This window comes from Spermophilus citellus (assembly GCF_964194105.1).
Source record: "Spermophilus citellus genome assembly, chromosome: 7".
Classification (NCBI taxonomy): Eukaryota; Metazoa; Chordata; class Mammalia; order Rodentia; family Sciuridae; genus Spermophilus; species Spermophilus citellus.
In genome coordinates, this window is record NC_138188.1 from 155,825,880 (window position 1) to 155,833,855 (window position 7,976).

Below are 7,976 nucleotides of genomic sequence, written 5' to 3' on the forward strand. Positions count from 1 at the left end.
CCATCTATAGATGGCTTACTTGCCATCTTCTTTAATGATGTGTCTATTGAGAATTTGGTTTTTTGCCCACTTTGCAAACTGGATTATTTTCCTATTGTTGAGTTTTGAGTTTCCCTATGTATTCTGGGTATAATAATCCTCAGATCAGTCCTGTGTGTGATAGAAATGAATCTGGTTTCATACCTCCATCATGCTCAGTCATTGACTGGGAGAAATCTGAGGGACGAATGGTCTTAGTTATAATGGAGCAGTGAGTCCAGAGGGAAAACAGTTGGGGATCTGAGCAGCTTCCCTTCACATCTGTTATGTGTATGCAACAAGTGTGACATGGAGTAAGCACAGATGCTAACAGATTACAGATGGAGGATACCTGAAACAGTCTTTTCAGCATTTGGATAGGCTTTCTGATAACCAATTTATATTTTTAAAGTTTTTGAAATACAATTGGTACTTCAAATTTGATTTGAACAATTGTAAAAATTGAGACTTGGAGTTAGCAACATCATATACAAACTATTACCACCACTTTGGAAAACCATTTGGGATTATCTAGAAAAGCTGAATGAATTTTTTGCATACCATGGGAGATAGCATTCCATTTCTGGGCCCAGGCCTTTAGAGGAAGTTTTGCATCTGTACATATAGACTTGAGTCTACATGTACAAGGATATTCCCAGCATTGTTATTTGTAATGGATAACCCCAGAACAAACAACACAGTAGAATGGATAAATAGTGGTTTAGTTTTACAAAAGAATAGTATCAACAATGAAAATATATAGGTCGAATCTCACAAATACAATATTGGAGAGAAAAGCAAAGCACACAATGTTCAAACAACAAGCTGTTGCTTAGGAATGCATATATAAATGATAAAAGCAAAGAAAAAAAGTAGGGGAAAGGTTGTGATTCTACAGAAGCATGGAAGAGAATTCAGGAATTTTTACAAAATAGTTATTCTTTAAACTATGTTTAAGTCCATATTTGTATGACATGGATCATAATAATAAAAGGGAAAAAATAGGAGTAGGCTAGGTGAAGAGGAAGGTGTGTGCTCTAGGAAGAGGACAAAGGTCAGAAGGGAAAATTCATAAAGAACTCCAGGACGTGTGGGATGGAATGGCATGGTGAGGAGTGGCCAGATAGATGGCAGCAGGCAGGGGGCTCCTACAGAACGAAGGGCCTTATAAACCCCATGAAGTTTGGACTTCACCCTGAGGGCAATGGGGAATCCCTGAAGTATTTAAGCAGGGGAAAAACTGATTCACATTTGCATTTTCAGAAAGATCCTTTGCTTGCAGCATGGAGGCTGTGCCTCACGGTAACCAGGTGAGTGGGAGTGAAGTGGGAAACAGAAGGGATCTCGGTCTTAGAATGTGGCTGCTGCCTGTGGGCCCGCAGCTGGAGCCAACTTTAATAGTATTACTAACTGATTACTGCAGAAAGTTAACCCTCTGTGGGAATGATTTGATAATAACACTATATATCTCTAAAATAATTTGTTCCATTTGCAACAATATTATAGAGGAACTGCTGGTCAACATGGTTATTGAAAGTGTTCTTAGTGAAAAGTTGGGAGCTAAATTCCCAAGATATTTCCTGAATATTCTAAGGTCTCAGTAAACCTAGGTCAAAAGTTCAAGGTGATTTATTGTGGGAGGTATCATCTGATAGCTAGCTGCCAATTATCTTGTAATTTTAATTGTACCCAAGGGATTTGTTTTCCTTGCAGCATAGATAGCTGCTGCTGTTTTGCTGTTTGATTTATTTTTAAAAATATGAGCAACTTGAAATACATATGCTATATGCTATTGAAATATTATATACTGGCCTGATATATTCTTAACTACGAAATATTCCCTCAGACCTGCTTTTGAGGGGTTTTGCCTACTGTGAGACATCTTCTCCACTGCAAATGGTTATAACTTCCTGAGTTTCTCTGTTGGAATTCCCTTTGAATCCTACACATTCTTACCTTTCTGTTGTCTTGTTCCTTAGTGAAAGGAAAGTCCAAAGAAGTTCAGAGCAGGAGCAGGATTGTTTTATCCAGGCAAACTTGACTCTGAGCCAATGTATACTGCAGAACTATTGGGTATAATTTGGTGCCTACAGGACTTGCTCCTCTTACTAAGTCTCTGTTAAAGCTCTCTGATCATGAAGGCCTTCTCCCCTGTTGGACAACAGGGGAGGTCCTATCAGTCCCAGCAAGTCCCAGCACCAGGGGGTGGGATGATGTTCACACAGCAATGGACTTTGTGACAATTCTTGTACATTGACCTTTTTACCAGGAAGTGTTGACTGGTGGTCATGACACCCATCTATCAACATTCCTTGGGGACCATTTAGATGGCAGACCTAGTACAGGCGACAGGACTATCCCCCTTCTTGTCTTGGTTAAAGCCCTGAAGAGAGACTGTTTAAAGCAATAAAAGATATCACCCCAGTGCATCAAATTACAATCTTACTATGAAGATTTATTAAGATAAAACACCCGGAGAGTAAATGAATTGAATTATAATATAAAAAAAAACAATGTACCTTTAGTCAAGAATTAGGAGCTGAGGAAGTGTGTGTGTGGCCTGAACCAAAAGTTGGTTCAGAACGTTCCTTGAGAAAAAAAAACCTCAGCACCATGTTTGACACTTGTTTGAGTCCTTCCTGAAACATGCAATCCGTCACCAAGTCCTTCAGATTCTGTCTCCCCAAACTCCCTCCTTCAACCCCCACCGGGCCCATCCCTCTGGCCTGCCTCAGCACCAGCTGAACTTCTTTCTCATTCTGCATATAGAAGGCCCCCTTAGAATCTCTTCCCGGCCTGATCCCCTCTCTCCTTTCACCTCCAGCCTTAAAACCCCTTTGTGCCCAGCAGGCCAGGCCCAGGCGCACCTTTCTGGCTTCACCCCAGTGACATGCTCCACAGCTTATTTTGCCAGGTCCTCTCCAGCTCCTTTGTTCAGCTCCTGGCCCAGGAAGCTCCGCCTCCTGGAGACCCTGCAGATGTTGTTTTATTTGCTGGCAACCTTCTCAGGCCTTTGTTCCTTTTTAAAAAATCCAAAAGGCTTCCACGTGCGTTCTTCTGTATTTAGCACTGGTGAAGAAAGAACATAAAGCTGTCTCATACCTCTAATGTTATTGACGTTTAACATCAAGAACCCTTGTGGGCCCGTGACAGGCTGTTGGGGGACACTTCACAACACTATTGGAAGAAAAACTAACTCTTCAGCAAGTGGAGATGCAGGATGTATTTTGTCTTTTAAAGTCATAGAGTTAATACACACACACACACACACACAGTATCTCTTTCCTTAAAAAAGATGGTAAATGTGTGTCTCCCACAAACATAACCCCCTCCCCCCCCACACACACACAATGCAAGGAGAGGTAAGACAGAAGGGAAAATTATATTGCAGAGATTTTTGGTTTTCCTTTTTTCTTAAAAGTGGAGCCTGAATTTGAATCCCTTCTCCCCCCCCCAAAAAAAAAAAAAAGCAAACTAAGTTGATCAAAGTTTAATAAATAATTTGGAAATTGGTGGATTAAAGCTTGAAGAGCTCCCCAAATGCCTGGCCAAGAACCATGTTCCACACAGTATTTCATTCTGCAAGGAACAGGACCAATAGTACAGGCAATTTAAGTTAGGTAAAAATTCGTCTAGGTAGTACCTAGAGGCTTACTGAGAAGAAAAGATGAGTCAAAGGTAAGTAAATGGACATGACTGAAAGGGTCTGGAGGTGGTTGAGGGGTGTGTAGCGGTTTAGGAGTGACCAGTGGGTTCACCGATAGAACAGTTGTAAACAAGTTTGAAATGCTGTGACTTAGTTTGGGCGATCGACTGAGAAACAGGTACACACTGAGCAGCCACGCAGAGAATCAGGGTTTTATGAGGTCCAGGTCCCGAGAGCAGTTAGCTATGGAAGAATCTCAGGTCTCTGTGAAGGGAGATACAGGACAGGCCCTGAACTATGCCACAAATGGAGGCTCCCTTTTTATCAGGGGGAAGATTATGGGTAGATTATAGGAAGACTATAGGTAGTGATTGTGACAGTTTAGAATCTGACTTGATTCTACTGTGGGATCACTTCTCCATTAGCTGAAAATACTCATATTCCTTCAGTCTCTGAGGGGTGTATTTAGAGACAGGCTACATGAGCAGAATGTTTTCTGTCTTACCTCTTCCCAGTGATAATTTGAACTCAATTTTTGGAATTCAGAAGGATGGCATTTCTCTGAGAATTAATCCAACAGCAATAGAAAAACTAACACCAGAGCACAGAGCATAGGATAGGAAGAATAATTTGGTAAACAAAGTTTTTTTAAAAAAATTTTCTTTCTTTTTTTCCCCCTTGAGTTAAACAAGCCCAGGGTTCTATGTCTTAGAATAAATAATTTACCTTGTTTCCTTATCAGATTCCTTATCTACAGACAAGGAGATCCCTCATTTTATTCACCTTCTACTGCCCACCTACACTGTTTTAGTACACTGGGATCCTGGCAGAAAAGATCAACTGAGTGTTGTTCAGAGCCAAACTCCAATGCCCTTGAATAACAGGAAAGCAGGTTAGGTGCAGTCCTGTCTTAAATCCTTGCTATTGGAATTCTTCCTTGCTTTGGAGAACAGTCACATGCAGGGGCAGGAAGGAATCAAGAAAAGGGACCAAAGATGTAAAGGAAAACCCCAAAAGCACAGTGCAGAGTCATAGGCAGTAAAGAAGAGACCACTGAGATTACAGAGGGGCTCCTGACAATGAGGCCTGAGAAACAGCTACTCAATGAGGGAATAGAAGACCACTGGTGATGGCGCAGGTGAACAGTTTGCAAAGGTGGGGAGGAGATGCAGTGGGGTCTGACACTCTTGGAGAAATGTGACTAGAAGAAAGACGAATGATAAATTGAGAGGGTGACAGGATTAAGATAAGGCTTTTTTCCTCCTAGTGACAGGAGACCTATATAGCTTGAGGGAAGGAGCAAGAAGCCTGTGCCCAAGGAGAATATGGGTGCTGGGGGTGGGATCCTGCAATTACATAGGAAGGGGAAGATATAGTAGGGCCTCAATAAAAGACTGTTGATTGACTGATAGTTGCTTAGTTGTTGCTGGCTAGTAAACATTGAGATGCTATGTGGTATTGGGGCTAACTGTGCAGGTCCAGAGTTCTGTATGATTTGGGGCAAGTTGCTGAGGTCTATTAAGTCTCACTTTCCTTTTGTGTAAAGTGAGAGAATTGATAATACCTATCTTTAAAAAATTTTTTTTGGTAGTTGTATATGAAGAGCATGCCTTTATTTTATTTGTTTATTTTTATGTGGTGCTAAGGATCCAACCTAGTTCCTCACACATGCTAGGCAAGTGCTCTGCCACTGAGATATAGCCCCAGCCCTGATAATACCGATCTTTGTGGTGAGAACTGAATGTTAATAAATGCAAAGCATTTGAATGCTTCCAGGTGAATGCTGGTGAATGCTCAAAATGGTTAAAAAATAAATAGCTGTCTTTGAGAATTAAAGGTGGAAAACTCAAGTTCAAGTCTCATTATACAGCAATAGAATATAAGAAGGTAGAGGTGATTAAATTCACCCAAGGCATAGTCTAAGGTTATCTTTTTTTTTTTTTTTTTTTTTTTAAATAGGACTGGACTCCCAACTTCTATTCTTAATCTTCTTTCCTATTTGTCCTCAAAAGAACTTACTTGAAAATTAATCAATCAAAACTTCTGGTTAATCAAATCTTAAACACCCATCATATTAAATGTTTTGGAAACTCTAAGAGGTAGAGGCATTATTTTATTATTACATTAGATACTGCAGTAATGCTTTACATTCTACATATTGAGTACAGTTAAAAATTGTTTTGGTAAATTTAAGTTAGTTTTAGTTGTAAAATACTAAATTTGCAGCAGTGTTTCCCAAGATTTTAAGAAAAAAAAATTTTTCAAATGAAGTCATTAGCATTTATTAACTAAAAAAAAGCCACCAGTAATCATTTATTTAAAACAAACAAACAAAGTTGAGAAGGAAAAAAAATCAGTGTAGTTGCCCTGTTTCTCCCCTTAAGAAATAGTGAGTCTGTGGGTGGTCAACAGCTTGGGAGAGTTTTGGGGGGTGCTGGCTCTGTGGTGAGGTGTTATGCAATCAGGCTTATTTCCTTATACCACTTGTCAAGTTGGTGGGAGGGGTAGAGCAGCAGCCAGATACTCACTCACCCCTGGGCATTAGGAAAAACAAAACAAAACAAAAAAAACTGTGGAGCTTCCAAGAGGAAATGCTCCAAGTTGAGTCAGTTCATGGTATTGCCTTGGCCTTTGGCTTGGTACATAAATGCTTGGTTCATATTTTCTCATTCCCAAATAAGTGGGTCATGTAATTAACAAAAGGAAGAAGAGGTGAAGCAGGGATTATCCTAGAATAATCTGTAACTCAATCCTGAGGGTCCAGAAATTCCTTGTTTCCTTCTGTTAAGTATACTACTCCTTTAAACTAAAAGTGAAGGAAGTTGACATTAACTAGGTAATTTGAATCACTTACCCGTGTGGTTTCATTCAGAAGAACACGGGTTGTGAACAAGGACAGAAAATATTAAAACCCAGATGTCACAGAAAAGCTTGTGTTCAAGCATCCTCCTCATCTTTAGTCCAGAATGGAGGTAGATGTAAAATGGTAAGGACTCTGGGTAAGGTGACAAAAGTGCTCATGGAATTAATTCGCTGAATAACCCCAGCTCATCCATTTGTGTAGGGAAATGTAGTGTGGTGCCCAAGAGTATGGGCGCAGCCTTTAGATAGTCTAGATCCAAATTTTGTTTCTACTGTTATGTGTATGACCTTGGACTGGTTACATTATCTCTGCATGCCTGTATTTCCAAACACCTAAAATGAGGTTAATAGTTCTTGCTTCATATGGCTGTTGTGAGAATTTTACGAGACACATGTAACAGCCTTAGCATGGTGCCTGATAAGAGTGGATTCTCAATAAATGTTTGCCAATTATCGTTTAAGCACTTTAGAGTTGATAAATATTTCCCTTACAAACCCTTTAAATGGGACCAGCAAGGGGGCAGATGAAGCCTTTACAAGGGACTCCATCTCTAAGTAGTGGAGCCTGAGAAAATGGCATTTCCCACCAGTGGTTGGAGGGGGAAGTGAGCCCTGTGTGCGCGTGTTCCTGGAGGTCAGGAGAGCACAGGCTGTGACCCCTTGATCCCCCAATCTTCTCTTCCAGGACAAGCTCACCATCCCTGACGGTGGCTAACCTCGGCCTATCCTTTAAATGAAACTAACCAAATATTCGAGGAATATATAAAGTCAAAGTATTAGCCTTGCCCTGGCAACAACTCCTGCATCAGGCAGGCACACACAACAAATACCCGGGCCGCCCCTCGCTCTGTCTGCATCAGGTACCCTTTTGCCGTTTAAGTGCATCAATTCACTCAGAGGCATCACATCCCACTTTCTACAAAAAGGAGCCTGCACAAGGTCATGCAGCCGCCAAGAGATGGAGCTGGACCCGAGGCCGCGCACCGCAGCCCGTGGCCTGAGCCCCCTTGTCGGGGAGGGGGCCTTGGGTAGGCGCGCCAGGGCAGAAGGCTGCGGGCGGAGAACAAGTGGCAGGCCCCCGCACCCGAGCAAGAACGCTTCCGGCAGCCCGGGTCCGGCTTGGGGAAGGTCCCTAGCGCCGGGGAGTCGGGGCGAGGGGCACGCACAAGGACGAGGCCGCACCGCAGCGCACGCGCACAGCGAGCACACGCTCGCCCGCCGCCCAGGATGAGACGGAAGGCATGGAAAGTTCCAGCCCATTCGAGAGCCGTAGGTAGAAGGAGCGGCCTGTGGAGGCGGGGCCACGCAGGGGGAGACGGCGAGGAGGTTTGCCGCTTCCGCGAACCGCTCTGGACCGCGCCCAAGGGGCCGTGCCCGCACAGCAGCCGCGAGGCCCGGGGGTCCCGGCCCGTGGGCGCCGCGCGGAGCCGGGCTGTGGGGGCGGCGGGCC